Genomic DNA, 16,623 nt, shown 5'->3' with positions numbered 1-16,623 from the left:
TCAAAGAGATCAATTTTTTGAGATCATTCTCCCTGAAGATGTTGAGCTCCCTAAAAGGAATCCTCCTTATCCAACATCCATGTTCCTTGGGAGAGCTAAACACATAATTTCCCTAGTTTCTTTCTTGTTAGGCTACCAAACAGATCAATCGGTAGATAAAGCTATCCTAGGTTATCTGTCCATCTTTTCTAAAGAAAACAAACCTGCCTTCATGTATAATTACAATCAATTCTTGGCTGAAGCTATGCATGATAAATTGATGAATATCACTACTGAAGGATTGTTTAAGTACTCCTTTGTGCTAGTTCATATTTATAATTTTCAGCAGGGAGACAAGTTAACTATTATTTTTCTCAAGCAGGTTGATCAACAAGATAATCAAGTAGTGACACAGTGGACCTCATTGATTAGGAAGAACTCAACCAAGTTCATATTTTTAGACTTCATTGATTGTTTCATTCACCCAGTTGCACTGCTTCTCAGCAGTCAGAGTGAACCCAGGATCGGTACAAAAATCAAAAGGATCTTGCATCTCAATGATGAAGTTAGAACAAGAGTGATATATTTACCAGAACTACACAAAGATCAGAGTATATGGCTGTGAATTGGCTCCATATAAGTTTTCCAAATATGTTCCAATGAGAATTTTCCCTTTGGAATAAATTAGGCAAATGATGAATATGCATGAGCTCCATTTTATTTCAGGGAAGAGGAGATCTTAGTTCAAGATAAAGGCATAAGTAGGATCACTCATTTGTAATACTAGATCAGTAGGTTTAGAAGCAGATGCCATACTAAAATAGATGGGTTTCCAATGAATCTTCACCTGTTCTTATCACCCATTCAATATTATCTCAGACTTAAGGGTGGAACTCAAAACCACACCTTACAATCATACACCAAGGCTAGAGACTGAGAAGTTCATAAATCAAGAATAGTGGGAAGAGCATACTCTTCAAGAAGTACAAGAACATGTTTTACCTCCTTCTACTCTTTAGACTGCTACTTCTCAAACCAAGCATGAAAAGAGGTCCATGGAAGGATATTTATCATCAGCAGTTGGAGAAAAGGATATCATTTACTATCAGAAGAAATCAAGCACTGAATCCAAAGGCACTACTATTACTCAGGATCAGAAGGAACCTATCATCATCAATTTGGATGACTCACACGTTTCCACAGGGATAGAAGAACCTGTAATCACTACTCTATCTTCTTCTTCTACTTCACAGAATTTGTTAGAGATAACTAAATCTGCAGGAGCAAGTGAAATAGAGGAGTCAAATGTCTTTACTAATTTCCTTGAAATTAAGGAGAAGAATGAAGATTTAAAGCCAAATGTTTATGGACAGTTTTGGAAGCAGACTTCTACTTCACAACACAAGATGTTGAAAGTTTCAACAGTGAAGAGGGAAGAAGGCAAATGGATTTTCTGTAGGCTCAAGTGCCTTTTCCTTAAGGTTCTTTTGATTACAAGAAAACTATATTTTCTTTTGATTCTAATTAGATACAGCCATTTGATCAATTGTACATGCATAGGCAGTCTAGTGAGATTCTTTTCTCAACCATGACCAATACTGCTATGGCATTTCCAAAACTCAAAACTTCTTTGTCAAATGTGTAGTCACAATTGAAGACTGAGAAAATATCATCTTTAGAAAAGGATAACAGGGTCAAGTCATTAGAAGACTTAGTGATTAAAATAGGATATGACCCTATCGATGTTAAAGTTGTTGAAGATATAATCAAGAAGAAAATCACAAATATTGCAGCATTGAGGAAGAAATTGAAACTTCCTTCTACAGAGGACCCAAGGAGATAGTAGAAAGTGAACAACACGAGGAAGAAATGCTCAAACTGATCATTGAGCAGAATGTACAGATAAAGACCATGGAGGAGAAAATTGAGAGATTTCTTAAGGAAAAAGAGAAATTTACTCAGTTAGCTATATCTCCCATCACAGTTATTCTTATTTCAGTGTACAGAATAGCAGGGGAATCTACATCACCCATAGTAGAATCTGCATCAACAATAGGGGATTTGAACAAACTCTTACAGGAGCCGACTCACTAGAAACAAGAAAATGAAAGGCTTCATAAGTAATTCAAGAATCTAGAATATCAGAAGATAAAGAATGACACTCGGTATGTTGAGGAAATGCATAAAACACCCAAGTTGAACAAAAGAGTAGAAGAGTTTCAAAGTCAATCATTAATGGATCAAACCTTGGCCCAAGCCAAGGAAAATTTGCGCGGACATTAGTTAGGCCATAATTGAAGTATGGACCTCCATTAAAATCATTTTTGAGTAGGAGGAACTTATAAACATATGTTAGGTATCTATTGATGAAGTGAAGAAACTTCTTAAAGACAAACCAAGTGAGGCTACTGACATGATCAGAGTTCTTAATTCAAAAACCAGGGCCGAATTAGAGCAGATTGAGATTCTTGATAGAACATAAACCATTTTGGATATCAAGAAGGTTTTGCAGAAAAAGAACCCGATGACTCATTTAGAGACTAATTTCCAAACCTTGAAGACTTATGTCCAAAGGTTTCATTTTAAGTTTAAGTTACCTAACGAGAGAGGACTGCCAGGATTAGAGGCCTCAAATGATAGGTTGATCAATTTAGAGGAATATTGTCAAAAGCTTTACACTATAGCAACTGATCAAGCAAGTTTTGTAGACATAAAGGGTCATATTACAGGGATACAAATGTTAGAAGCTTTAGATTTTGACTTGACTATTAAGCATGAGATTAAACATATTTTTGTAAATAAGCCCACTTTTGAGAAGTACACCGAGGTTGATGAAGTTTATAGGAAAATGATAATTCTTGCTGTACCAAGTGAAGACCAATGGGATCACTTGTGTGAATTTATCAAGTAACTTTCATCAACAATTGATAGACAACTGGGAAACACTTTTTGTGCACCACATCATCAACAAATTCCTAAAGAATAGTGCCAACACTTAGCAGTTTTCAGATTCCTATAGTTTTGTACTATTTTTGTATTTTTCTTTTGAAAAATATCTAGAAGAACTTTTGTATAAATAACTCCTCCTTCTTGTTATTAAGGGTTGAACCCTTGAATGAAATTTGAGAACAGAATTGTAACCGAGTTATATATTTGCCAAGTTAATGAAAGGATTCTGAATTTTCCTTCTATACTTTTGTTTCCTAGTAGGTTTTTCATATGTGCTTATTTCATTATGTCTTTCTTCATATATTTAAGTCTTTATGCAGAGATTTAGGTAAGATGATACTGAGTATCAGTCAGTCTTTAATCCCCTGTGAAGTTATCAAGAATAACTAGGGACAAGTTTATAATATTATTTGTTATTATAAGCTCCTCTATACCAATTAATTGTCACACAAATATGCATTCATTTAAATATAATTTGTTGTACAAGAAACATTGTTTGCCTGTATTCTTTTCTTAGAACCAATCAAATATTGTGTCTGAATATTTAGCAAGTTATATTTCATCAATATTCTTCTATTCACATTTAAATCAAATAACTATAGCTATACAAGTAGCAACCCTTTCATCTAACTTAGTAACTATTAATCTTATGCACCTGTTTTCAATAATTCATAACATTGGTCATCCATAAAACTTAAAAACAAACAAAATTTTTTAGATGCTTTGGCATGACTAAATGACCTAGAGTCATCTCAGAGGACAACATCAGACTGGCGCCATTGTCGGGGAGCGAGAATTTAACTATTTTCCCTGGGACAACCATTAAGACTTTTTCTTTAACGTGAATAAATAAATTGTAGGTTAAAAATCATTCACATGGCAACTCCACTAGATCAAGATGACTCATTTAAAACATACCATATCTCTCTTTGACTCTCAAATTATATCTCCTTTATCTGATCCAGAGAGACTGGTGAGAGAGGCCTCATTTAGAAGGAGAATTGAAGCTTCTACTTATTCTTCTGTACCATTACAACCTGAAGATATTTCATCTTCTGATCCCTTTAGCTCTGTTCCATCCCAATTAGATTTGGTTGATCTAACACCTAGGGTTTTAGAACTTTTATCTAAAGGAGTTGATCTGCAGTCAACTCTCTTAGTCCAATCTTTGGAATCATACAAACTTCCTGAAATATTTTCAGATTCACCCAAGTCAGAGGAAGAACTTGATGTACATTTATAGGAGCTAAAACCAACTAATTTTATCTCCCCCACTCATTATACATTTCCATCTACTTCTCCCCAACCTGAAGAAACCTTCTCTGTATATTCAAATCCACTGTTTGAAAGTAAAGAGAAGGTTGAAATAGAGGTTCAGAAGTTAGTTATTAAAACACGTTTGAAAACTTTTAGGGATCCTCCACTTTCCCATTCTCCTCCTCCCACTTTTACACCTCCATATTCACCCACTGCTTCACCACCTTCCTCTTCATCCTCCACTACATCATCTCCAACCTCTTCTATTGAATCATCTTCTTCTTTATATTTAGATATGGCCTTTCAACCTATAATTCAAGCTAGATATGCTGCACTGCTTCTTCCCAAGCAGCTCATCAATTTTCCTGATGGGTATTTGATACACCTGCCCAGGTTTAATGGTGAAACTAGCTTGTCTAGAGAAGATCATCTAGCTGCATTTCTAGATTTTGCAGATAATATGGACATAGAGCATGAGGATGTATATATGCATTTATTTGTTCAGTTTATAAAGGGAAACATTAGGATTTGGTTTAGGTAACTCAGAGCTGATTCAATTCATTATTGGAATGAATTAACTGCTATTTTAAAAAATTAGTGGGGTGTTAAAAATGATCTATTTTACTATCTTACTGAGCTTGAAGAGCTTAAATGGAACCATGGAGAACCAATGGCAGATTTCATTAAACGATTTAATAAAATTTACCACAAAATGCCTTCTGATTGCGAAACTCCAGTTACAACAACAAATGTTAGGTTTTCCAAAGCCTTTGATGATGACTTTGCAGTTGTGATGAGGGAAAGGACATCTGCTACCTTACAGGACATGAAAAATGACACTATAGAAGTTGAGGCTAATAGATCACCTTCATATAAACTCAAATCCAAGGCTGAAAAGACTGAAAGAAAAATGAAAGCTAAGGAGGAAGGGTCTTCCTTAAAAACCAAAAACAATGATCAAACATAGATGAGATAACATCATTACTTAGAAAACTTTCTAATAGGATTTCTAAGATTGAAACTCAACCTATAACGATACAATAAACTACTGCTAGACCACATACTCAGTTTAGAAGAGCCCCTTAAACTCAAATTTTAGAGATACCTAACACTGATCAATAGATCCAACCCCCTCTGATGATTGATTATCAACAACCAAATGACATTGGACCTGTAATCTCTAAAGGTATAAATAATTTTGATTCTTCATCTGTACATAATGGTATTGTTTCTCACCCTTTAAATAAGTCTTCTTAGAATCAAGAAGACAACCATATTTGTAAATATCAGGCCTTCTCTGAATTACTAATTGGAGAATTGAATAGAAGATACGATCTAAGACCTAGGTCAAGCTTGGTTGATCCACGAGGATCTCGTCAGATCAGTTGCATAGGTTCATTGTCAGATCAGTTACACAGTTCAGTGTCATCATCACTATTTTGTTTAGTGTCGTTCAGTTTCGACAGTGTTGATTATGGTTCAGGTTGTTCAGGTGATGTTAATGGTTTTCATGGTGATGGTTTTGTACATGGCTGTCAACATGTGGTTGTCGTTAGTTCCACTAATATTTGGTCGTCGACATGTGTTGTTGTTTGCCTTGCAGGATTTGGGTTGTCGACGTCTTCATCATCAGTTCTGCCAGGGTTGGTTATCGAAAAGGATTCAGGTATCGCCATGTGGTTTTATGTCACATGTGACAAATGTGTTGTAAAAGGTTTTTAGAACAAAGTGTGTAAAATTCTAAAAGACTAAACACTTAACCTAAGTCTAAAGACCTAAAACCTAAATCCATACATTAAAAAGCCTAACCCTAAGTCCTAAACCTAACCATAATCCTATGCCTATCAATAAAAACTATGTGTTAAAAAATAGACATAAAACCTAACATATAACACCTATGTATGAACTCTCGGAATATGTTAAAACATTACAAAAAAAATTAAAAACAAAACCCACAGTCCCTAACCACAACAGTTAGCCGCGTCGAAACCGCAGGTATGTGAACAAGAGTTCACTGGGTAGAGGTTATAGATAACCACAACATCAAACCGTAGTAGATCCATGAAACATGTGAGCAAGTGTAAATGGCAGAGGTTACAGTTAATGGTGGTAGAGAAAACTGCGAAGAGAAGCTGTGACAGTCGCTGCAAGTTGTCACATTGAAACCACCAAAGCTTACCGTTAGTGGAACCGTCGGACGTGACCTACATCAATGTTAGTCTATGGTTAGCCTCCAGCCTAGTCACATGACAACTGTTTTCTCAGCACGCCGTTTGTTGAGTGCCAACAGTTCAGAGGGATAAACTATGCTATTTTGGGTTTTTGTTTGTTTTTTTTGGCATAAATGTAATTCCACCACCATGCAACTTAACACTAAGGTGTCAACTAAGCATAAGACCAAGTATCTACCTATCCAAATCAAACCCATTCCTGCCTATCTTAGCCATGGGAGCTTTGAATGTACCTAGAAGGTTTTAAAAGGAGGTTTTGCTCATTAAAGTGGAGATTGGTGGTTTTGGATTTTGTATGCAGGTTCTGGAGGTCATAGTCATTTTTGTTTTCACTGTAACAGGAGCATCCAGAGTTAGAATTTGGGAACCGTTATAGGAATTGAAAAGTGCGTTCAGAGAGCTATCCTTTGACAGTGACCAAAAGTGCCTACGTGCACATTCAGTTTGGTGAAATCCCTGTGTAATCGACCTCTTCTGTTTCAATCCTAATAAAGCAGTTGCCCATCTTGAAAGCGGAACCGGAGACGTAGTCCATCAGGTACGAAATCCGTAATCAATTTTTTCTGTGTGGTATCACTATGTTTTTACTGTTTTCACTTCTATTATGCATCTTACTTATGTTTTATCAGCTGTCATAAAGTATTTCTTCTCAAGCAACTCTCTCAATTTCCACACTTTTAGTTAATAGTCTATTCATTAATGGCTAACCAATTCTACATCAGTTTTAACTTATGATCAGTTCAGATCATATAATTTGGTATCATAGCAGGTTGCATTTGTAGACTTTTCCGCTGAATGTTAACCAAGTCAAAGTCACAACGTGGAGAAGGAATCCTTAAGCAGATTGATCCAGAGATTAGAAAGCGACGAGTCGTTCATAAGTCGACCATGAGAGGATCTGATGTAGGTGAAAATACTAAAACTAAGATGAGTGATGAATAGTTTCAGCAAGAATTTCTGACTATGCAACAAATGTTGGGAGAAATTTATGAAGGCAAGAAGGCGAGAGATGCAACTTCCTCTTCAAAGACATTGAAGAAGGTAAAAGGTAAAGGCAAGGCTGATAAACCTCCTTCACCTCTATCATCTCCATCATCATCATCATCTTCTTCTTCTTCCAGTGTAGAATCTAAAACAGAAAAGAAACCGAAGAAAACATCTCTTTTGAAACTTGATGTAAAATTTGAGTTACCTATTTATGATGGTGAAATGAATCCTGAAAAGTTAGATAACTGGATTAAGAAGTTAGAAGTGTATTGTCGTATTCAGAACATCTTTGACTATAAAACAAAAATTCAGTTAGCTACACTTAGAATGGGGGGAACAACTTTAATCCGGTGGGAAATTAAAACTCAGATAGATGTAAAGCGAAAATAAAAAGTCATCTCTTCATGGTCTAAGTTTTTAAAAGCTCTGAGGAAAAAATTATATCCTTTAGGATACATAAAGTGAGCTATTATTGATTGGCAATATATGAGGCAAGGTAAAGGGTAGAGTTTTCAGGAGTTTACTCAGGAGTTCAGAAGGAAAGCATTGGCACTTGGTATTTCATTGGATACATGTGAAACTTTGTTAAAATACATCGACAATTTACATTCATATTTACAGCATACATTATTGATGTTTAATCCTAATGATTTTGATGAAGTGTGTGTTCAGGCCATACATATTGCATCAGGTGGCAGATCATTCAAGTTTTTATCGCAATCATCCAAAGAGTTAGAAACCAAAGATACCAATGACAGTAAGGGGAAGAACAATTCGAAGAGAAAGAAATTAATGATAGCTCAGAAGGAAAGACCTACTTGTTCTCATTGCCAGAGAATCAGTCATGATGAATCGAAGTGTTGGAAACTTCATCCAGAACTTAAGCCCAAAAAGTTCCTTAAGGAGAAGGATGAAAAGAAGCAAATTGCAGCAGTCCAACAAGATCTAAGTTCAGATTCAGGTGATGAAAGGAGGATAAATGCTATGGTTATGACAGGTAAAACTTTTGACACTAGTTCAAGTTTGAATACTATTGCATCTTCATCAAACATAAATCCTTCAAATGAGGATGAAAGAGTTGAATTTTTTAACATAAGGATAACTTCTAAGCATAGAAAGATAGATACAATGCTTGATAGTGGATCACAAGCCAATATAATCCCTGAGTTTGGGTTTGGAAACACGGAATCATCCAAGACCTTACTCATTAGGATGGCTAAATAAGTCAACTCAGATAAAAGTCACCAAACAGTGTCAATTAAGATTTGCCATTACAGCTAATTACATTGATGAAGTGGAATTAGATGTGGTTCCAGTAGAAATATGTGGAGTTGTCTTAGGAAGTCCTTATCTTTATGATTGTGATGCAGTATTTTATAGGGGAGAGCATAAATATCACCTTAAGAAAGATGGGGTTGAATTTATTGTCAGGGCACATCAAAACAAAAATCACTTGAATTTAGTTAATGCTAATAATATGAAGCGATTAATAAGTTCAAAAAAATATTTGTAATCATGTGTGTAAAGGAACAACATAATGATGACAGCTAAGCCTCTTTTACGTAGCAAAGTTGTATCTTTAAAAAATATGCGTGCATGGACCTGTGGGTTATGGGCCCACGTATATATCGGAAGCCTTCAAATCAACAGAATTACAACAAAACCCGACCAATCACCAACAATGGTTAATAGCCAGAACTCAACAGAAATAAACCCCAGTTCATCACCTATCGGGTCCGCTAGAAATGTTAACCAACGCACATGTTCATGCACGATTACCATCTGATCAATCAACCAATGGACGGTCTTGATTACCGGAACCCAACGAGGTTTTAATCCCGTTGTATAAACCCTCATTGCGTCCATTTTTGGAATTAACGATTGCGCTTGTTTGCACGCAATATGCATCCGATTGCCATTAAACGGACGGTTCGATCCTTTAGAACTTTAAACTCTTTTTAATGAGTTTCTCGGGTCCGCTTTTAGAATTAAACTTCAGCGCTTGTTACCACGCGATGACCGTAGATCTATTGGATCTACTGGGTCTGTCCGATCAGATAGCTATGATGGTTCCTCCAGGTTCTCATGATTTTTGTCAGGGTTCTCTCGTTCCGCCAGTATTATTTGTCGATCTAGATGATTTGATGGTGCCGCTGCGTTACTCAATTGACTCCAGTTTCGATTAAAACTCTTCTCCATTCGCTTATTGGTGGAATTACGTTATAACACAGATCTATCTCTGTCATACTTGTTTAAGGCGAAGTTCATAGGAACTTTGTCCTTTACACTCATACACACATATTTATCAATCTTACAGAAAGAACGTATATATAAAGACACAGACACACAAAACTTAGATAACACGCAGATGTTCAATAACACATATATTTCCATTATATACATAATTCGATTACAGACTAAGGCCTCATGGCCCGAACTCAGAAATTACCCCTGCGGCTACATTGTATCCTATCTCTCCCCTTTCACACAACACAGACTCTTTTAAATAGGAAATTACAAAGGGAGGGATCGTTTACGATCCATGAGTTTCTCCCACAATCGCTCAATTAAATCCCCTAATTATCTCTATACGGATACATGGCAGATAATTACATTTAATCAAGTCTTCTAAAGACTTATCAATTCCATCAATTTAGCTCTGTTTTAAATAGAATTTGCCCTGGGTTACAATGATTGTCCACGTTTCCCTTTTCACAGGTTTGGATTCCGATTTTAATTAAGGGTGATCGGATGCTCCTGCATTAGACTCCCGAGGTACAAAAAATTATGACCTCCTGGTCATATGCTTCTCCATCCCTTAGCAATTCTATCCACATCCTTTGTGGAATTTCCTTTATGATCTTTCTGTGAGTTGCAACAAAACCTCTACAGTAACAAGTCTTGCTTGCTACATGATACCTCACCAAGATTCTCTCCCCAGAGCTTAGTCTTTTGACAGATCTCTGGTTCTCTCTTTTTTGGAACCATATGAGCACTCCTTGCTCTAGGTTGTTGCAATCTTCTCACCTTCTTCTATCGTTATTTGTACGAAAATATAAGACCATAAACTCTCCAATATACAACATAAATGTACCTCCTTCTAAATGCAAAATCTTCTTCTGCTCTGATACCAAATATGATGACATCTAAGCCACTTTTACACAACAAATCTGTATCTTTAAAAAATACGTGTGTGTGGACCTATGGGTTATGGGCCCACGTATATATCAAAAGCCTTCAAATCAGTGGAATTACAACAAAACCTGACCAATCACCAACAATGGTTGATGGGCGGAACTCAATGGAAATAAACCCCAGTTCAACACTTATCAGGTCCGCCAAAAATGTTAACCCACGCACATGTTCATGCATGATTACCATCCAATCAATCAACCAACGAATGGTCTTGATTTCCAGAACCCAACGAGGTTTTAATCCCATTGTATAAACCCTCATCGCGTCCATTTTTGGAATTAACGGCCATGCTTGTTTGCACGCGATATGCGTTCGATCACCATTAAACAAACGGTCCGATCCTTCGGAACTTTAAACTCTTTTTAATGAGTTTCTCGGGTCCGCTTTTAGAATTAAACTTCAGCGCTTGTTACCACGCGATGACCGTAGATCTGTTGGATCTACTAGGTCTGTCTGATCGGAAGGCTATGATGGTTCGTCCAGGTTCTCATGATTTTTTTCAGGGTTCTCTCATTCTACCAGTATTATTTGTCAATCTAGACGATTCGACGATGCCACTATGTTACTCAATTGACTCCAGTTTCGATTGAAACTCTTCTCCATTCACTTATCGGTGGAATTACATTATAACATAGATCTATCTCTATTGTACTTATTTAAGGCGAAGTTCATAGGAACTTTGTCCTTTACACTCATACACACATATTTATCAATCTTACAGAAATAACTTATATATAAAGACACAGACACACAAAACTCAGATAACACGCAGATGTTCAATAACACGTATATTTCCATTATATACATAATTCGATTACAGACTAAGGCCTCATGGCTCGAACTCATAAATTACCCCTGAGCTACATTATATCCTATCTCTCCCCTTTCACACAACACAGACTCTTTTAAATAGGAAATTACAAAGGGAGGGACCATTTATGATCCATGAGTTTCTCCCACAATTGCTCAATCAAATCCCCTAAATTACATACATTGCAGATAATTACATTTAATCAAGTCTTCTAAAGACTTATCAATTCCATCAATTTAGCTCTATTGTAAACAGAATTTGCCCTAGTTTATAATGATTGTCCAAGTTTCCCTTTTCACAGCTTTGGATTACGATTTTAATGAAGGGTGCTCGGATGCTCCTGCATCACATAACAATGATGCTTGTTCAAGTTATGAGACTCAGCTTAAAGATATTTTGATCAAAGAGGTAGAAACTATTCCAGTTCTATTTAAAGAAATCAAACATCTTACTCGTAAGTAGGGAATACAACATGAATTGAAATTGATGCCTAAAGCTTCTCTTCCTAATGTCAAAATGAATCAATTCAGTCCAAGTTTGGAAGTTAACAGTCACAAGGATGCAGGTCAGTATTGGGAAAAGTCAGTGTTACAATTCTCTTATATGTGTCACCATTTCATTTTTCAAACAATTTGGAAACCTCTTTTCAAGTGGAGAGGAAACCTATTTGTTTTCATATCAAAGCCTTTTCTAAAGCAGTGTCAAAATATCTAATGGAAACTAATGCATTAAGGGAAAGTGATAATCAATGGAAACATCATTTAATGAATAATGGAAAAGTGATTCAAACAAATCAATAGCTAATTCAATACTTTCAAAGACAAACTGAGTTGTAGCAATTTTCACCTTGCAATTTGATGGGTTTATGGCAGCAAGTTCACTTAGTAATCAGGAAGCAGGAAAGTATGTCAAGTCAAGTAGTTGGTTTGATGTCAAGAATATCTTTGATTGTCTCTATCATTCCGCAAAATAGATTGTTAATACATGTCAATGTCATTAAACAATATCATGTAGAGATTGTTTTCAAAGATGATTATGAATCACTAACTCATGGTAGTTCATGGGAAGAAATCAATTACCATGTTCATAACAGGTTTTTTGACCATAGTCACAAGTTATTCATACTGTAGATGGATGGAATAGGTCACCAAATCAAAATGTGCCATGGTAAGCATCATCAGGGTCATCACTTACAGGTGATTGATCAAATGTATTGGTACATCATCAAGACAAGGTGGAAAGTGAGGGAACTCTACCCTCATCAACTATTTGTTCAGTCAAACTTTTGTGGTCCAAAAGCTTTCAAGTGGAGAGGATTGATCCAGGAGGATCTTGTCAGATCAGTTGCACAGGTTCATCATCAGATCAATTACACATTTCAGTGTCGTCATCAGCATTCAGTTCAGTGTCGTTCAGTTTCGAAAATGTTGATTATGGTTCAGGTTGTTTAGGCGATGTTAATGGTTTTCATGGTGATGGTTTTGTACTTGGCTATTGACATGTGGTTTTCGTCAGTTCCACCCAGATTTGGTCATCTACATGTGTTTTCGTTCGCCTTGCAGGATTTGGGTTGTCGACATCTTCATTGTCAGTTCCACCAAGCTTGGTTATCGAAAAGGATTCAGGTATCGCCATATGGTTTTATGTCACATTGTGACAAATGTGTTGTAAAAGGATTTTTAGAACAAAGTGTGTAAGAGTATAAAAGACTAAACACTTAACCTAAGTCTAAAGACCTAAAACCTAAATCCATACATTAAAAAGCCTAACCCTAAGTCCTAAACCTAACCCTAATCCTATACCTATCAATACAAACTATGTGTTAAACAAAAAACCTAAAAGCTAACATATAACACCTATGTATGAACTCTCGGCATATGTTAGAACATTACAAAAAAAATTAAAAACAAAACCCATAGTCCCTAACCGCAGTAGTTAGCTGTGTCAAAAACTGCGGGTATGTGAACAAGAGTTCACCAGGTGGAGGTTAGAGATAACCGCAGCGGATCTGTGAAACATGTGATCAGGTGTAAATGCTGGAGGTTACAGTTAATGGTGGCAGAGAAAACTACAGAGAGAAGCCGTGGCAGTCGCTGCAAGGTGTCACATTGAAACTACCAAAGCTTACCGTTAGCAGAACCACCGAATGTGACCTGCATCGGTGTCAATCTATGGTTAGCTTGTAGCCTAATCACATGACAACTATTTTCTCAGCACACCGGTTGTTGACCACCAGTGGTTCAGAGGGCTAACCTATGTTATTTTGCGTTTTTGCTTGTTTTTTTTGGCATAAATGTAATTCCACCACCATGAAACTTAACACTAAGGTGTCAACTAAGCATAAGATCGAGTATCTACCTATCCAAATCAAACCCATTCCTGCCTATCTTAGCCATGGGAGCTTCGAATGTACCTAGAAGGTTTTAAAAGGAGGTTTTGCTCATTGAAGTGGACATTGGTGGTTTTAGATTTTATATGCAGGTTCTGGACGTCATAGTCGTTTTTGTTTTCAGTGTAACAGGCGCATCCAGAGTCGGAATTGGGAACCGTGATAGGTGTTGGAAATCTGGTTCAAACAACTATCCTTTGACAGTGACTAGAAGTGCCTGCATGAAACATTTAGTTTGGTCAAATATTTGTGTAATCGACCTATTTTGTTTCAATCCTAATAAAGTGGTCTCCCATCTTGAAAGTGGACCCAGAGACATAGTCCATCAAGTACGAACTCCGTAATCAATTTTGCTGTCTAGTATCGCTGTGTTTTTGATGTTTTCATTTCTGTTATGCATCTTACTTATGTATTATCAGTTGTCATAAAGTCTTTCTTCTCAAGCATCTCTCTCGGTTTCCACACTTTTAATTAAAATTCTATTCAATAATGGCTAACCAATTCTACATCAGTTTTAACTTATGATCATTTTAGATCATTGGTAGACCTCCAAAATGTCCCACTCAAAATGAACCTCAGAACAAATCTTCTGAAACCTAGACAACAATCATTCAACCATTGAATCAAACAGGTGAAACAAGCCAAATTGATAAAACTGTTTTGACAACCTTTAATGTTGAAAGAGAACTGGAAAGAGTTAAAATACCAATTCCCCTAGCTAACTATCAAAGAACCTAGGGTATAAGAACCAATTTTCTAAATGGATTTAGCCATCTAGTGTGGATGATGAAGGGGATGTGATAAGCCTGCAAGACGAAAAACCCTTAGTAGTTTTTGGTCCTAGCTCTGACATGATAGATGAGAATGTACCAATGTTTTATGTGACTCTGAAAATTCATGATTTCTTGTTATATAACTATATGTTAGATTCTGGAGCTTTCCATAATATAATGCCTAAAGTGATCATGGATCAGTTGCAATTAGAAGTCACTAGAACTTACCATGATCTTTACAATTTTGACTCCAAGAAAGTTCCTTGTCTTGGACTCATTAAAGATTCGGTGGTTACCTTAGCTCAGATCCCTGTCAAAAGTATGGTTTTAGACATAGTAGTCACTGCAATCCCTCGAATATTTGGCACGCTGTTGTCAAGATCTTGCTGTGTTAAATTAGGAGGAAGCTTACAAATGGATATGTCTTATGCCACTATTCTGGTTTATGGGGGTGAGTATCTCAGGCTATATAGAGAAGTTAGATTTATGAATATCGTTTGTAGATCTGATCAAGATAGGAATCATCCTATTTATTCTATTGACCAAGACTTTGGGTGTTTTGAATTATCAGTTAATAAGTCACAAAATACTCAACTTACTATTGAAGAAATTGTTGATCAACCTAAAACCATTGAAAATGATATTTGGAAATTTTACTTTTATGGTTCTTGCTCAAAGGAAAGAGCATGAGATGGAATTGTGATTATGTTTAGGTAGCATAGGTTATCTTGGCCTTCACAGTCGTGGGAAATCATGCAAGTTTCCCTAGTGTTTTTTGCGGGTCAACGTGGCGAGGGGGCTTAAAGAGGAAAATAATCAATGTTGATTGGACACATAAGATGCTGCAAGCTATGGTAAAAATTATATCTTCTCTAATAATTTTCATGGAAACGATGACTAGAATGACACCCATTTGGGATTTTTATATTTTTATATTTTTTTTCATGCCACTACATGTATTTTTTAGATTGGTTGTGATGACGTCACTATACGAGGATTATGTGGGGTGTCGATGTGGTTGAGACAATTAGATGCGCGATGTTGAGTGTTTTGGTGGAGAGGTGACATGGTGGTGGGACTTGGCAGAACAAATCGACTAATGTTGTGGAAGAGTACAGTGACATAGTGGACCCCCCCTTCCTCTTCAGGCAATTTTTTCATGGTGAGGAGGGTGGTTTGGTACACCACCCTATGAAGTGCATGACCAATGGAGGCCCAACACATCTCCTTGGGTGGTATTGGCTATATTTCCTATAGGCATTAAGAGTCACACAAGTCAACGATGTGACATAATTAGTGTTGTTGATCGTCAATGGATGTAGAGTATTAGATTTCCTTGCCTATGCAACTTTCTTGCTTATGCCTTGCTAACGTCCTCTAGCTGGCATAGTGGTGTTGATGCTTGAGTGATGTTAGTGAGCCCCTTAATGATGAAATGTTGACATCATCACATCCAAAGCTTCATGATGAGATTTCCTGACCCTCATGATGTCATGCTAACGTCATTTGGCCCAAATTCACATTTTGTCCCGAAAATTGAAATTTTCTCTAGGCAAGTCTTGACCTCTTGCAAATTTTCCTGAAGCTCTTTTATGCTTGCGACTTCCTAAGTGAGACTTGGTGCTAATGAAATCATTAAAACAAATTAAAAATAAACTTGTTATCCCTAAAATAATATCTTAAAATCTAGAAAATAACTAATCAAACAGCCTAATGTCAATAAGATATATATCTTAAAATATAATGATTTGAAAAAAAAAAAAAAATCCATATGTAATTTACTATGTCATTTCAATATTTTGGAAATTTTCGACTCTCAAATTCCACAAAAACAAAGAAAGAGAGAAAAGTTCAAGATTGCTCTTTTAAAGTTGATTTCAAAATTAATTACAAACCCTACATTCCATTGACTATATCTCTCAAGGTATAGTGAATTAAACATTGAGATGTTAACCACCTATACTATGATATTACTCTCTAGTATGCACAAAATTTCATTATCTAAAACTTTCAAAAAGTAAGAGATAAAATAAATTTCAAGATGACCCATTT

The sequence above is a fragment of the Pinus tabuliformis genome, chromosome 6 (genome assembly GCF_031772625.1).
Source record: "Pinus tabuliformis cultivar Carrire ecotype Pingquan chromosome 6, CPIR1, whole genome shotgun sequence".
Lineage (NCBI taxonomy): Eukaryota > Viridiplantae > Streptophyta > Pinopsida > Pinales > Pinaceae > Pinus > Pinus tabuliformis.
Note: the sequence above shows the minus strand (reverse complement) of the source record.